This window comes from Pinus tabuliformis, chromosome 3_1, assembly GCF_031772625.1.
Source record: "Pinus tabuliformis cultivar Carrire ecotype Pingquan chromosome 3_1, CPIR1, whole genome shotgun sequence".
In the NCBI taxonomy this organism is placed as follows: Eukaryota; Viridiplantae; Streptophyta; class Pinopsida; order Pinales; family Pinaceae; genus Pinus; species Pinus tabuliformis.
In genome coordinates, this window is record NC_142301.1 from 330,969,265 (window position 1) to 330,986,863 (window position 17,599).

At 39.6% G+C, this 17,599-nt stretch overlaps 1 pseudogene across 1 annotated transcript in view; it reads left to right on the forward strand.

Annotated features, from left to right (window-relative positions):
- The first annotated feature begins 3,201 nt into the window (after window positions 1-3,201).
- The window catches only part of LOC149187092 (TMV resistance protein N-like), a 49,774-nt pseudogene continuing 35,376 nt past the window's right edge, over window positions 3,202-17,599 (forward strand). The window contains exons 1-3 of the transcript XR_016255572.1: window positions 3,202-3,289; window positions 3,386-3,627; window positions 5,576-5,951. The product of XR_016255572.1 is annotated as a TMV resistance protein N-like (transcript). The remainder of the gene's footprint in view (window positions 3,290-3,385; window positions 3,628-5,575; window positions 5,952-17,599) is intronic.

Consider the following 17,599-nt stretch of genomic DNA (forward strand, 5'->3'; position numbering starts at 1 on the left):
ATGTCAGGAGAAACTAGTATGAGTGGATTACAAACTCACATGGTTGGGATGAATCAACCTTTTTACGATGCTATTCCTAACCCTGATGGTCCATCCGGGTCAAGTAATGTCCAATACCAGTAGCCATATATGGCTTAGGTCCCATTCCAACTGGCTTATGTCCCATACGATTCGCAAGCCTTGGTTAATCCGCCTTACATTCCTCAAGCTGGACCTTATGTTCAGCCTGGTCAATCCGCTGTGCCTAGTGGATATGGCCAAATCCAATTTGGGAACTATCAATACCCTCAGGGTATAACCCCAGGAACTGTCTAGCTACCCTTGCAGTAGCAAGGGAAACCTTTGCAACAGCAACAACGACAATTGCTACAACCGCAAGGGAAACATTTGCAATAGTCACAACAACCTTTGCAGCCACAAACTTAGTTTTTGCAATAGTCCTCCCAACCTTTATCCTCACAAGGCCAACCGTTGGAGCCGCAAGGTCAACCTTTACAACAGCAAAGTCAGCGTTTGCAAAAACAAGGTCAGTCTTGGCAGCATCAAGCCCTATATGCGTATCAGCAAGGTCAGCCTTTGCAAGGTCAAGGTCAACCCCTGCAACATCAGGTTCAAAATCCTTACGTCTAGGGTCAACAGGTTCAACAGCCTTATAACTCATATGTCGCGTACAATGCTCATCCGCAGCCTATGACAGGGCAGTATCAAACCTACCCAGGACCAAATCCTCTGTATGGGCAAGGTAACCCTCAGTGGGGACAAAACCAGATTTGATATGGACAAAATCCTCCACTGTGGGGGAAAAATCCTTACCAACAACGATGGACTCCGCAATTTGGGTCTCCTCAAAGGCCCTCTATTCCATTTAACACGCAATTTCCTTTCTTGTCTACATTGGAGTTGCCCAATGTTTTTAGTCTCACAAATGATCCCATTCTTCATTCACCTTATTGGCCTCTAGTTTCGACGAAGATTCTGAGTGATTGCCCCAAATTCGAGGGAAAATCGAAGGAGGATCCACAAGCCCATGTGATGAAATATCACCTCTGGTGCTCCTCCAATTCGTATGTCAATGATTCTATCTGTCTTCAAATCTTTCAAAGAGCTCTCATAGGTGTTGTTATTAAATGGTACATCGAATTTCCTCGAGGTACCTACAGTGACTTCAACTCTCTCGCTATGGCATTCCTCACTCATTTCCAACTACCAATTCGCTATGAAACTGTCACTCATTTTCTCGCGTCACTTAAGCAAGACACCACGACCCACATTTCTGATCATATCCATGAATGGAGACGTCGACATCGCCTCATCAAGTTTGGAATTGTTGATGATTTGTTGACAGAATGGTTCACAAAATCATTCGTCAGCAAAATTACTAAGGACATAGCCATGGGTGGATGTGTTACTGAAGAAAAGGCTATCGCCCATGCCCAGTATTTAAACTTGATCTATTAACAATCTGGCACATTGTATGAGATATTACATGATGCTCCGAGACCATCATCGGATCTGACAGCATCGAAGTCTCCGAATACACCACCTATTGACGGTGTGATTGGTTCCGTGTCTCAGACTCCCACGAAAGCTTCTTCGAAGCAGAAATCTGTCTCGAACACTAGTTCTAATAATCCCTCTAAAAATTCATCCAGTCCTAGTAAAACCTCTGAGGTACATGTTGTCCAGTCTACCACAGTAGATAAATCTTCTAAAGGTAAAAAGAAGGGCAAAGGTAAGGCCAAAGCTAATGCCCCAAAACAAGACCCTCCTAAATCTTTTGCTGATGATGCCTCTCAAAGAAAGCTGAAATATTCTTGCCTCATCTGTGAGGAGGATCATTACACTAAAGATTGTCCTCGATGATCTAAATTTATTTGCTTGTTAAAAGGTACTTCGACTATCTTAAAAGAACCCTTTCCATCGCAATAGACCCAATTGGTAGACCAACCTCAGTCTTCTGCTTCCTCGGGTTCCCAAGTGTTCATGATACAAGGTTCATCACTTATCTTGATCATTACTCGAACCAAGGACTATCAAGCTGTGTCTAAGTAGATGATTGAGAAAGAAGCTAATGATCCTCCTTCTACTTCTACTCCATCCTCTTTTGATCTACTCCATATCGAGCACCCGAACAGTGAGCCCGTCATCCGTCCACCTCCCAAAGGTTTTCTCCAAAAGTCATCTTTTAATATGAATGCTAGAGCTGTGCAACATTACAATATTATTGAGGATTTAGCTTAGGCACCTTCGGCGATGTCTACCTTGGAGGTTCTTCAATCCTGTCCAATGCAGCGGAAGTCACTGTTGTCTGCTATAGGTGCTATCGATCCTTCTGATTCGAGTTTGATTACTTTCGATCTAGAGAATCATGTGCCTCATCTTCCTCATCAGATTGCATTTTTGATATGGGTCCTTATCAAAGGAAAGACGATTCATCGAACGGTTATTGATGAAGGTGCCCCAACTTGCATCATGTTAGTTTCGTGTCTGAACACCTTGGAAGCCTTTGATGGCAGAGGTTCACGACCATACGATATTCTCACGAACTTGCCAATTACATTAGAAGGAAAGACTGTTGAATTAGAAGTAGAAGTTGTAGATGCCAATCTCAACTACAACCTTCTTCTCAGGCGAAGATGGACTCACGTCATGTTTTGTGTGGTGTCTTCTTTGTTCCATGTATTTCGTTTTCCTCATGAAGCAAAAATTGTCACGGTTGATTAACTCTCTTTCTTTTCTTCTGGTTCATCCAACGATAACGTTCCTTACGTGGGAAACAATGAGATTCCATACGAGAGCGTGGGGGAATGTCTCTTGAAGGAATCTGCATTAACGGGTACTTTTAGTCTCCCACCTCCAAATTTTCATTCAGTCAACATGATATCAGATTCTATGGATCCTTGGATTATCCCTACCGACAATCAAATTGACTCTTTTGGTGATGTTATGCCTTTAAGTCCATTGGAGATAAATTATCAAGAAATTGTTTTAGCTTCGATGGCGACTTCAGAAAGACATATTGTTTTCAGTATGAACCTAGACATTTACGTGCCATCCCCTTAGCTTGGTTCTTGGGATTCTCTGGATCCCTTGAACAAGACATTCCCCACTAATGAGAGTATCATGGAGGTCATGTCTCTGGATGAAGTTCCATGGAACGATCTACATCATCATTCTTCCTTTCTCCCTAGCCTCGATGAGATGCCTTCCTGTCTTGAAGCATTTGTTTCTCATTCTCCTACACCTCCACTTCAGACACCTATTCGGGTACATGAAGTCTTGTCGGAGGGTAATATGGGAAACATCACTGCTACGATGCCTCTTGACATTTCCATTAAACCGGGAATTGTCGAGAACATCCATATTGGGGTTTCTTGTTCTCCAGATGAGATCAATATTTATACTCATCTTTTTAAAGAATTCCAAGACGTTTTTGCTTGGTCATACGAGGAAATGCCTAGTATCGATCCAGCCATAGTGGTGCATGAGATTCCGACTTATCTTGGTGCTAAGCCTGTTTGGCAACGACTTCACCCTGTGCACCCTCAAAAGGCTGCTGCGATCAAAGCAGAAGTAGAAAAGCTTTTGAAAGCAGGTTTCATTTATCCTATTCCATTGACAGATTGGGTATCCAATATCATCCTTGTTGCCAAAAAGTAGGGCACGATACGTGTTTGTGTTGATTACCACGATATCAATTGCGCATTTCCTAAGGACAATTATCCTACTCCCTTTATCAACCAGATCATCGACGAATGCGCTGGGAGTGTGATTTTCTCGTTCATGGACGATTTTCCTGGCTCTAACCAGATTAACATTTCACCCGCTGATAAGCATAAAACAACCTTTATCTATCCCTGGGGTACTTTCGCTTACAAAAAGCTTCCTTTTGGTCTGAAGAATGCTGGCGCTACCTTTCAGTGAGCAATGTCCTATGCATTCCATGACATTCGACACATTGTACAGCCATACCTCGATGACTTGCCCGCTCATTCGGGTAAACGTCATGACCATCCAAATCACTTAAGAGCCATATTTTTACGATGTCAGCATTATAATATTCGTCTCAATCCACACAAGTGTGTGTTTTTCGTCGAGTCTGGTCGACTCTTAGGTTTTTGTGGTGTCTCGTGAAGGTATCAGGATTTATCCCTTGAAAGTTGAGGCCATAGTCAATTTACCCCCTCCTTCATCACTGCTGCAATTGCAGAGCTTGCAGGGAAAAACTAATTTTCACCTTCGTTTTGTCCCGAATTACACTGAACTTGCCAAAGGTTATACTCGCTTACTTAAGAAGGGGATCCCTTTTATTTGGGATGAAGTTGCCCAAGAATCCTTCGGTGCTTTAAAGAAAGTCCTTATTAGTGCTCCTTTATTGCATCTCCCCGACTACTGCCGTGATTATTTCCTGTATTTGGCTGCAACTGATACCACTATTGCTATGGTGTTAGTTAAGGACAGCGATGATGGCAACGAGCATGTGGTTTATTATCTGAGTCAGAATCTTCTTGATACTGAGTCTCTCTATGCTCATGTCGAGAATATTTCTTTGGCGGCGGTTCATGTTGTCCAGAGGTTTCGACACTATATCCTTTTACGGAAAACCACTGTAATTTCTGATTGCAACCCCATGACATATATATTGACTCGCTAGTTACTTGGGGGAAAATACTCCAAATGGATCATGATCCTGCAAGAGTTTGATTTGGAATTTACTACTTCCAAATCAAAGAAATTGCTTTTCTTTGCCGAGTTAATCTGTGCTCTTCTGTCTACAAACACCCCAACTGATTTTACTAAGCAGATACCTGATGAAACTCTGTTTTTGATCAACACTCTTGACCCATAGTATGGAGACATTATTGTTTATCTCCAAACCTGGAATTTCTAATCTGAGTTGTCCTGGTCGAACCGACGTCACTTCCGGCATCAGTCCCAACCCTATCGGATCCTCGGTGATACATTGTATCAGGTCAATGTGGACTCTGTCCTTCGCAGATGTCTCACCCTTGAAGAGGCTGAGCGGGTCCTAAATGATTGCCACTCTGGTGCCTGTGGTGGTCATATGTTTGGATATGCCACTGCTCAGAAGATCCTTCGCGTCAGTTATTTCTAGCCTTCTATCTTCAAAGATTGCATTCTAGTTGTCCAAAAATGCCATGAATGCCAGATTTTCAATCGCAAACAGCGTGCCCCACCTGCACCCCTACACCCAGTAATTACCGTTGTCCCATTTTCCAAATGGGGCATTGATTTCATGACATGTAACCCTCGCTCGGCCGGGGGGCATGGTTATATCATCATCATCGTCGACTATTTTACTAAATGGGCTGAGGTGATGCCTACATACAATGTTGATGGTATTACTGTCGTGCATTTCCTTTTTAACCATGTTATAGCACATTTTGGCATCCCTCAATCCATCGTGACTGACCAGGGATCACATTTTAGTCAACACATGATGGCAGAGCTAACTACTCAGTTGGGCCTTCGACATGATAGCTCAACTCCTTATTATCCACAGGGCAATGGCCAAGTTGAAGTAGTCAATAAGGTTTTGATTACTATGCTTCAGCATACCATTGGGAAGAACAGAAAGGATTGGAATTTAATTTTATTCTCCTCTCTTTGGGCTTACATAACCTCTACTAAGGTGGCCACTGGATTCACTCTGTTCCAACTAGTATACGGTTTAGAGGCAACTCTTCCAATTGAAAGTGAAATCCCTTCACTTAAGCTAGCTATCGAACTTCTTCCAAATACCTCACTTGAAGAGGAATTACTACTGTATCTTGAGATACTTGACGAGACTCGTCACATTGCTGTGATGGTCATCGAAGCTCAAAAGAAACGCTTCAAAGTTCATTTTGACCAAACCATTTCTCCTCGCACTTTTGCTGAAGGCGACTTGGTCCTTCTTTACGATCAAGCCAACGATAAATTGGGGTCAGGTAAGTTTGAACCCATGTGGCATGGGCCCTACATTGTCAAGCATGTATTATAGAAAGGTGCCTATAAGCTATGTGATTATGATGGAAATGCATTGTCACAGCCCCGTAATGGGATGTATCTCAAAAAGTATTATGCATGACATTCGTGTAATAACTTTTGTACATTAGTGGGTTAATTCATTAGTGTGTTTTTTTTTATTTTTGGTGTGTTTGTTTTCTTTGCAGACATATGTTTTTCTGGCTACCCTATGTTCCACTCAGTTTGCAAATGTCATCAATTCATTACATTAGTTTTGTTGATGGTGCTTGTCGTAGCACACATAACCTCTCTTCCATAGCATGGGTACTTTATGACCCTAATGGAGAACTGATTAACTTACAAGGTATCTGCCTTGGTCGAACAACTAATAATATTGCCGAATGTAGTGCAGTTATTGAACTCTTGTCTTAAGCAGTTGCTCTTGGCATTAGGGATTTAATTGTCAAGTTGGATTCGCAACTCGTTGTGTTACAATTAAACAATCATTATTCGGTGAGAAATCCACAAATATTGTGTATGTATCTACGTGTTAGATTGCTGGAAAGGAATTTTGATTACATTACATATCAACATATTCCACGTAATTTAAATAGATTAACTGATGCATTAGTAAATTTTGTTCTTGATAGACATTTGCATCATTTGTAAGACCTGAATCATGTTATGAATACATAAGTATAAATAAAACATGCATATATATATATATATATATATATATATATATATATATATATATATATATATCGCGTTTTTCGGAGTGTTTACATCAAAATGTCAAAAAATAGAGTGTTTTGAGACACTTGGCTTTCAAAGCCTACAAAATGTGTAAAAGCTAGATAAACTATCAAACTGCATGGTGCTCATGATAGCACGAGACCACCCTGATCACTCGGTGGGATAATCCCATGATGAAATAAATATCCATCTCCTCCAGTTCCAGTTCTTGCCCTTTAATGATGAAGATCTCTCGATCTACATCCCAAAGGCTAATCAGATAAGGTAGTAGCTCCATCTGAGCCCTCAACCCCGTGGTCCTAAATATTTTCAGTAATCCACAATCTCTCAGAGCATTTATGCATGTCGGATCCTGAGATGCTTGGAAATCCTCAGCCTCATGGCCTCTTTCTTTCCACTCCAATACCATATTTCTCCTGCAAACATCATTTAAACACTTATTAATGCTTTTTACATGGATAAAAATCATCAAATTTTGCTTAAAAGAGAGTTTTTAACTTCAAAAATCGCTCTCAGCGCCATTGCGCCTGTTTTTCAAAATAGTGCGATGGCATCGCGTGAGACTTTGGGCTCGAGTGCGACCATCGTGGGTCCGATGACCATACCCTTGATGGTCGCCGACGACCTAAAATTTTAAAATCCTCCTTTCTAGCCTAAAATTTACCGTTAAAATTGCATAAAAAATAATGAAATGCAAGAGTAGGGATGAGGCTCTTACTTGTCACAAATGGATCATGAAATGGTACCCTGGATCTCCTGCAGTAGCCACTGGAAAATCAAGGAAATTAGGGCACAAAAGCACTTTCAGAGCTTAGTTTGGTAAAATGGTAAAAATGAAATTACTTTTACCTATTTATAAGTTTTGAAAGTCATTTTGTCGAATATTTTTGTAATATTTTAATATTTTCTCAATATCAGTGATGGGTGTGTTTCTTGTGCAGTTACAGGTGCCTTCAATGTGAACAGTGATCATTATTGACCGATTCTGGGAGTTTTATTTTATCTCTTTTTCAGACTCATTAAATAAATGAAAAAGGAACCCCCCTGGAGTCATCTTTCAACTCTTTTCTGACTCTCGAAAATTGAAAAGATTGTCGAGTACTTGTCGTTTCAAACTCGTTAAAGTAAATGAATCAACGTCACCTCAGTATACATTTACCCCTTTTTCGGGCTGAGATTGACTATTTACAAAAAAGGTACACCTTGGTCGACATGGTCAAGAGGTTCCCTCAGATATTTTTTTCTACCTTTTCGGATTCGAGGGACAAATTACGAAAAGGGACATGATGGAGTTTTCTTTTTCGTTTCTTTTTCAAACTCTCTAAACATGAAAAAGATGTTGAGTTATTCTTACATCAAACTTGTTAAAAATTTGCGACGAAAGACTCATCACCATGACGAGACCGAGCTTCTCCTTCCTAGGGCTCGTAAAAATTACTAGGATGGATTCATTCGAAGAATGAACTTACATAACAAGCATATGTTATCCCCTTCAAGCTTGTGATAAAAATAATTGGGGTACTCACTAGAAATAGCAAGGAAAAATGAAGATGAGACATCCTTTGTATAGGCAACATGTCACTCTTGAACATGACACTCTTCTGCTCTCGTGTCAGGTTTGGGATATTCTCTCTCAGTCACTTGTCTTCCTGGCTTTGGGTGATCCATTTTTCAACTCATTTGACTATTCCACACTGTCATCATGACCTTTAGTCCTATGTTGAGTCTGATGCTTCCACACTTTGGAGTCATGTCGCCAATATGTTTAAGAGAAGTCCAATTTGCAGTTATTTACCTATACATTGTTTGAGTCATTGCTACAGTCCTAAATATAATTCCACTTTATTCCTTGTTTCATGTCAATGATGGCGGATTCATCATTGCCCTCCTTCAACAGGTCACTGCCTGTCGACATCAGCTCATTACCCAGGAAGATGACTTAGGAACTCCCTTCAGTACCTTAGAGTTGGCATGCCCTAATGGCCAGTTCTTTGCATCCAACGACAGGTCTTCATTATTGGCTTTTGATCGGGTGATTCCACAAGTGTTCGACCTCAACCTCATTATCACATTCACAGATTGTACTGTTGTACCTTGAGAGCCATTTTCATTATTAGTGGTTACTCTCGCACTTGTTAACGGTCCACATCATTGGCCATAATCAGGTGGTTTTCTAGCATGTTCGACTTCAACACGTTTATTCGCATGCTAGGATTCGTACATTGATCGGGTGGGGATGGAGCGCAAGACCCTGAGTCTTGTTTGTTATGGCTCAGGCTACATGGATTTATGTGTTATTCATGATTGTACACATGTTTCTATTATACGGGTGGTTGTGACCACACCATGATACTTTATGTTTATGATGATCCTTGTTATTGTTGAAAATAGCAAAAAGAAATGATAAAAATAGAATCCAGAATATTCCAAATTTAATTTGTCCTTGAATTAAAATTGTGAATTAAAATTCGAATTTAGTCTCACTAGCTGCTTGGAAATAATTAATTAACTCATTATGGATTAATTAGTTGGAGAAATTCAAGTTAGAAGTCTTTCTGAAGTCATGCAACAGTTATCCCTTAAATTAAGGAGATTATCCCTTAATTAAGGAGATAAGATTGAGTTATATTTGAGTTGTAATTAGTTAGCTCAGTTTACTGAGTTAAGTCTAGTTAAATTAGTTCCAAACTGTTTGAGGAACTAATTGTGAGTTATCAGTCAATTGATGCATGCATGCACTCAACAAGTGTACTCCAGATAACTGAAGATTCTCTCATCAGAAACTCATGCATATCTATTCTGAGAAAGACCCAGTTGAGTTAAATTTCAAGGACAGGTTACTATCAGTTGCATGTGTTTTCCTATAAAGGAAACTCATCCATGCAGTCAAGGTAAGGTTCCTTGAGGATTGCGCAGTTCTAACAGGGTGTAGGATCAGTGTGAGTGATTAGTCTTCCACTTGGTAACAGGAGGATCACCCAAGAGAAACTGTGCAAGGAAATAAGAGCTTGGAGGGCAGAGGAGAAGGCTTGTGAGAAGCTTTGATTGCCTGTGAGCATCCAAGAGGATTGTACTGAGAGCTGGCTAGATGTGAGAGCTAAGGCTTTGTATAATTCTGATGTATTTCCACCTTGTATGATAATACAGATAGTGGGGTTTTTACCTAAGGCTTTCCCCTGAGTATTTTCTGTGTTTCATGTGCATTGATTCTTCTTCTTCTAGTTATATGTGTTCAGCTTGATTCTTGCTCTATCTTTAAGCTTCCACAAGTTTGATAGTAGAAGCAGATTATAGTATTTTTCTTTGGTATATTGCATTATCGAGTTAATCTACAGTCATATTTTCTACATAGATCTCAGAGGTAGATTTGTAGAGAATTTGTAGGAAATTCTACATGGTATCAAAGCCAAGTTTATTGGAGCAGTGAACAGTATACGAAGAAGAGAATTAGAAGTTTGAAGTTCAGGGTTGCTGGTGCAAATCGAGTTCTTATCATACTTCAAGGTTGGCCAATGGCGTTCTATGGCTTGAGACTCGAGTATGACTTGGAAGGCAGCTTGAATTACATAGCATGGAAAGATCACATGGAGGTTATATTAGAAGACAACGGCTTGAAGGATTTCATTGATCAACAAATCCCAAAGCCAGGTTCAAATAATGCATAAGAGTTGGCTGAGTGGAAGAAGTGTGTGGCGAGGGTGAGATGGATCATCTTTGAGGGAGTTCGAGACCATATTGTCTCAAGTCGCCATGGGAAGGATACTCCATATTCAATGTTGAAGACATTGAAGGACCTTTACCAGAACAATAGCGACTAGAGGAAATTGGCGCTTAAGGATAAGCTTCGAAGAATCAAGATGGAGAATGGCGATTTTATTTCCACAAATATGAACAAGCTCACCACTTGCAGAGATGAACTTGGAAGTGTGGGAATAACTACTGCCGATGATGATATGGTGAGCCTCGCTCTCCTTGGCCTTCCAAAGAGCTGGAATAACTACCAGGACTCTGTGAATGGAAGGGAGAAACTGTCGGATTGGGAACAACTGTGGTTGGATCTCATGCCGGAGGAGATCAGAAGGAGCACACAAAATTGTTCTTCATCCAAGGATGATGATGAAGAAAATCTAGCCTTAGCAAGTAAGGCAAGGAAAGGGAAGGGAAAGGCGTCCCATTCCGAATTGAATTCTTCTCATGGAGGGAAGAAGTTTGAGAAGTCTAAAGTGAGATGCTTTAATTGTCACGAGATGGGTCATTATGCGACTAATTGCCCATCAAAGAAGTCCAAGAAGGGATCCTCAAATGGATTAGAAGGTGAGGCATTAGCCTCTCAGTTCGAAATGGACTTTACCCTCATCGCATGCATGGTGTCATCGATGATGGGTTGTGGTTGGTATCTGTTATGAACCCAGCTCAAGAAAAGATAGAAAAGATAGATCAACGCCTTAGAATTCAGCCTCTTCGAGGGGGCAACTTCCTTTACATTACATAAATGAACAATTCTTCGATGATTCAAATGACAAAACCTCCTTTCTATATATAGGAGTCTAAGGAGTCACAATATAACTCAGCCGACCTAACAATAATAATATAAAGCCACAAAAATAATAATAGAGGGATTCTATGGGGCACAATAATAACAATATGGGGATAATAGGGGCACAACAATATTAATAAGGGATGTAACTACAATAGTAATGGGGTAATCACTAGTATTATAAGGACCCAACATGCCCCTCTCCTTCAAAAAAGTGTTGTCCTCAACGCTTGAGTAGTTCTGGATGCTTCTATATAAAATTCTCATTCTCCCATGTGGAATCTTCAGCTGATAAGTTCTTCCACTTGATAAGATACTCCGAAATTTATCGATTTCGTAGCTGTCGAGTTCTTGTTTCTGTGACTGCTTCCGGTTCCAATATAATTTTTCCTTCCTCATCAAGTTCTGGCAATATTGTTTGAACTGGGAGCTTGTCGCCTATAACCTTCTTTAAACATGAAACATGGAAAACTGGGTGCAATCGAGAAGCTGCAGGAAGCTCCAATTTGTATGCCATATTACCAATCTTTTGCAACACCTTGTACGGACCATAATACTTTGGTGATAATTTATTATCCTTCTTAGCTTGCTTGAGGGACATTTTCTTATATGGTTGTAGCCATAGGAATACCCAATCACCTACATCAAAACTTCCTTCACTGCGATGTTGATCTGCCTGTTGTTTCATTCTATTATGTGCCAACACAAGGTTATCCTTTAAGAGTTGGAGGACTTGTTGTTGATGTTCGATGTGATGTTCCACTGCTTGAACCTTAGAATTTTCTCTTAAATATGATGTGATGGATGGTGGCTGATATCCATAAAGTGCCATAAATGGGGTCATTTTTGTTGTTGTATGGAAGGAAGTGTTATACCACCATTCAGCCAGAGGCAACCATTTGACCCATTGTGTCTGTTTATTAGATACAAAGCAACGAAGATATCCTTCCAAACATTTGTTTACTATCTCATTTTTCCCATCAGATTGAGGATGATAAGATGAGCTATGAGCTAACTGAGTACCAAGACAAGAAAATAATTCTGTCCAAAAATTTCCAGTGAAAATGGGATCTCTATCACTTACAATAATCTTTGGATTTCCATGTAGCTTTTGAATTGTTTCCATAAATGCGATAGAAACTGTACTGGATTTAAATGGATGTGATAATGCACAAAAGTGTGCATACTTGGTAAGTCTGTCAACTACCACCATGATGACACTCTTTCCCTCAGACTTGGGTAAACCTGTGATAAAATCCATTGAAACCTCCTCCCAACGTTGGCTTGGAATGGATAAAGGTTGTAATAGACTCGATGTCTTAATTGTTTCAACTTTATTTTGTTGGCAAACCAAACATTCTGCCACAAATTTTTGAATATCTGATTTAAGGCCATCCCAAAAAAATTCCTTCTTAACCCTGTGGTAAGTTTTTAAAAATCCTGAGTGCCCTCCTAAGGGAGAAGTGTGCAATTCCATAAGAATCTTTTGTTTTAGTTGGGAATTCTTACAGAGGTATAAGCGATCTTTGTACCATAAAGAATCATTTTTCCAGCTAAATGTATCAGACATACTGGAATCTTGTTGTAACTTTCGAATAAGTGCCCACACTTCTTCGTCATTCTTCCATTCCTCCCTTCTTCGTTTATCCAATCTGGTTGGATAATAGAAATGGCACACAACAATGCTTCCACATCCTCATCCTTTCTTGGGAGTGCATCTGCCACCACATTTTGCTTCCCTTTTTTGTAGATGATTTCAAAGTCATAACCCAACATCTTTGTGACCCACTTTTGTTGCTCTTCAGAGGATAATCTTTGTTCTAAAAAGTATTTAAGGCTATCATGATCCGTTTTTACCTTGAAGTGTCTTCCCATTAGGTAGGGTCGCCATTTCTTAAGTGCATGGAGTATTGCCAACATTTCCTTCTCATAAATAGCTTTGTGTAAAAACTTTCCCTTGATTGGACGACTTTCAAAAGCAATGGGTCTTTCATCTTGCATTAAAACAACACCAATTCCATTTCCTGAAGCATCACATTCCACAATAAAGGTTTTTGTGAAGTCCGGTGTAGCTAAAACCAGTGCTTGGCACATTGCCACTTTAAGATGTTCGAAGGCCTTTGTTGCTTCTGGAGTCCATGAAAATGCATCTTTCTTCAATAATGTTGTTAGAGGTGCTGCTATTCTCCCATAATTCTTAAAAAACTTGCGATAATACCCTGTCAACCCGAGAAATCCTCACAGATGCTTTATGGATGTGGGGACTTTCCATTCCTTAATGGCTTTAATTTTGCTAGGGTCTACCTTAACTCCTTCATGAGATACAATATGACCCAGATATTCCACCTCTTGTACTCCAAAGAAACATTTGGATCTTTTTGCATATAATTGTTTCTCCTCCAATAGTTGTAGCACCCTGTCAACATGTTCAACATGATCCTTCCAAGACTTGCTGTAGATTAGTATATCATCAAAAAATACTAACACAAATTTTCTAAGGAATGGTTTGAAAATGGAATTCATCAAACCTTGAAATGTTGAAGGTGCATTGGTAAAGCCAAAAGGCATGACCAAAAATTCATAATGACCTTCATGAGTTCTAAATGTTGTTTTCAGAATGTCTTCAGTCTTCATTCTGATTTGATGATATCTTGAACGAATATCCAACTTGGTGAAGTAAATTGATCCTTGCAATTCATCCAGTAATTCATCAATGACGGGAATGGGAAACTTATCTTTAATAGTGAGCTTGTTGAGCTCCCTATAATCCGGACACATGCGCCATGATCCATCCTTCTTGTGCACTAATACTACTGGAGCAGAGAAAGAACTTTGACTCGGTTGAATTATACCAGCCTCTAGCATTTCTGCAACCATACGTTCAATTTCACTCTTTTGGGCATAGGGATATCTGTACGGCCTGATGTTTGGAGGAACACTTCCTGGAATCAAATGAATAGCATGATCATGATCACGAATAGGTGGGAGACCTTTGGGAGTCTCAAATACCTTGGAATGATTGTCCAAGACTTTTTGGAGATCTGGAGAAATAGATGATTGCAATGTGGAAACATCTAACGAACATAATTGTGCAATTACACCCCTTTGTTCCTTTTTTAGAAGCTTTGTCATACCATTAGAGCTAATTATCTTTCTCGGTTTCCCTGCAATACCCCTTAATTCAACTTCCTTTCCTTCCATGGAAAATTTCATGAAAATTTCTTGAAAATTAAAAGCTATTGTACCCAAGGATTGTAGCCATTGGACTCCTAGTACAACATCAGCACCTCCCATTGGAATGGAAAGCATTGGGCTAGTCAATACATATTCTCCCATCGATAACTTGGTATTATGGCACTTTCCAGAGCAATTTATTGTTCCTCCATTTGCAACCATCACTTGACACTCTGGTGTTGGATATAAGAAGCAATTCAATTCTTTTGCTACCTTACAATGAATAAAATTGTGGGTACTTCCTGAATCAATCAACACTATTACTTTTTTCTTCTTGATTTGTCCTTCTATCTTGATGGTTTGAGGAGTGGTAATTCCTGCCAATGCATTACAAGATATGGTCGGATTCATTTCTTCTTTATCTAGGCTTTGTTCCTGGAGTATATCCTCTTCTTTTGACCTTTCTTGCTCCTTTTCTTCTTCCTCTTCGCAATCTATGTAGAATAATTTCTTCTCAGCACACTTATGACCTTTAGTGTATTTGCTATCACAACTGTAACAAAGCCCTTTTGCTCTTTTTTCTTCCAATTGTTGTGGTGTCAACCTTATAGGTTGTGGAAGACTAGGGGCAACCACACTTCCATCTTTATAGTTGTGAGTGGTATGCTTCCTAGTTGCCATAATCTTTCTTTCCATTTTTCTTGCTAACCTGAATGCCTTCTCTAATGAATCAGGTTCCCAAAGGCGAACATCATGTTGGATATTATCCTTTAAAGTCCCTATGAACACATCAATCCTATGCTCCTCTGGAATATTTTTTACCCTTATGTTCAATTTTTGGAACTCCTCAATGTGCTCCATTATTGAACCCTTTTGTTTGAGACTTATCAATTGGCTAAAAAAAGTGTTGCTTTTTGTATCCTCATAATGTGCTATCAATTCTTCCGTAAAAATTTCCCAAGTGATAATTTGTTTACGAGAGCAAAGCCATTCGTACCATACAAACTGATTTGGTTTCAAATATAAAGTTGTAATACGTACCTTTTGTGTGTTTTGCACATTATTGAGATCGAAAAATTACTCCATTTGTAATATCCATGTTGCGGGATCCTTGCCATCAAACTTCCTCATATCGATTTTTGGAATATGGTGGGTCTTCGATCCCACATTAGAGTCTAATAAATCATGATTAACATTTCTTTTGTTCACATCATGAGTTTTCTTTACTACCTTTTCACCATCAGTAAGTATTTCTTGTAGAAAATTTGTCAAATCTGTCTTCAAATCTGCCATGCCTGTCTTCAAATTTGTGTTCAAATCTATCTTCAAGTTGTCCATCTTAGCTTCCATGCAATCTTAGCTTCCATGTCATTTATCTTAGCTTCTATTAGCTTTTGTGAGAGTGACATTTGTTGCACTTGTTCTTGTAATTTTGATATATCATGTAGCATTTCTTCCTCTTCTTCATGAGTCATGCTAGAGCTTTCAGGTTGCTTACTAGGTGTTTGCATTTTCTTTCCTCGAGGCATCAGTTATTGATAATAGTGCTCTACTATCCCCTTTGAATTCCTTCAAAATAAATTTTCAAACCAAGCTTAAGCAAAAATTTAAAAAATCTACACACCTTTTTTCACTTTGTAGGAGCTTGATATTGCCTCTGATGTATCTCTGTACTTTCTGATCATCCAATTCTAAAATTGCAACCTGCAGTAGCCCTCTATGTCCTCTTTCCAATGCCACTAGTCTGACCCAAATTGGATTCTCCAAGGAAGAGTTATGTGAAATCTCCCACAGTGACTTGATTATAGACTAGTTCAGTAGAGCGAACTTGTACGGCATGCCACGAGTCACTGTTTCGACCTTTGGCTCTGAAAAATATCTACAAGAAACTACAGTCCGTCCTATTTCTGTAACTTCTTACGAAATTTCAATCTGATGCTCAAAGAGAAAGTTATGACAATTTTCCCCAGGTCACTTGTTTGGAATGTAATTCAGGAGTCTGCAAAAAGACCAACTTCCTCAGATCATATCTCCAAAAATATAGTGCAAAAAGCTCTGAAATTTGGACCCAAGTTTCAGTGCGATGTCTTCTCAAATGGTTTTTTTTTTTTAGCTTCTGAAATGTTGCAGAAAAAAAGTTATAGCGAAAATTCCACGATGACCTATTTGGAGCAGTGAAACCCTAGAATCCAAGGCTCTGATACCAAATGTTATGAACCCAGCTCAAGAAAAGATAGAAAAGATAGATCAACGCCTTAGAATTCAGCCTCTTCGAGGGGGAAACCTCCTTTACATTACATAAATGAACAATTCTTCGATGAGTCAAATGACAAAACCTCATTTCTATATATAGGAGTCTAAGGAGTCACAATATAACCCAGCCGACCTAACAATAATAATATAAAGCCACAAAAATAATAATAGAGGGATTCTATGGGGCACAATAATAACAATATGGGGATAATAGGGGAACAACAGTATTAATAAGGGATGCAACTACAATAGTAATGGGGTAATCACTAGTATTATAGGGACCCAACAGTATCTTGACAATGGAACCTCATTCCACATGACTGGCGATAAAATTTTATTCAGTACCTTGGAGGAGAAAGACCTCAATATGTGCATAGAGATTGGTGATGACGAAAGGTTTAGTGTTTCAAGAGTGGGCACTGTTGCTTTTCAGAGGGAGCATGGAGCTTCTATCACCTTGACAGATGTGAAGTATGTGCCTGGACTGAAGAAGAACTTGGTATCGGTCGTGATGTTGGAGAACAAAGGCTACGATGTTGTCTTTAGTAAGGAAAAGGTTTTCCTTAGACACATCTCCACGAGACAGGTGAAACAGATTGGTTCACGAGTTAAGAACCTGTATGCTCTTGAGGTTCAAGATGCATGCAAAGCCTTGAGGAGCAAGGAAAATGTTAGAGACTTGGTGGTTGAGAGGGAGAGTAAATTACCTCTCAACATACAATCCCAGAAGAAGTCCCAGACAATTGTGGAGGAGCCACAATTAGAGTCACCAGAGGGATCACATGCAGCCATACCTCCAAGTGTGAGGTGGGGCAATGTGAAGTGATAGTCTCAAGAACGCTGAAATTGGGCAGGGTCCATTGAGAGGTTTTATCTCATGGATCGTACCTTGCTACGGGAGCCCAAAGT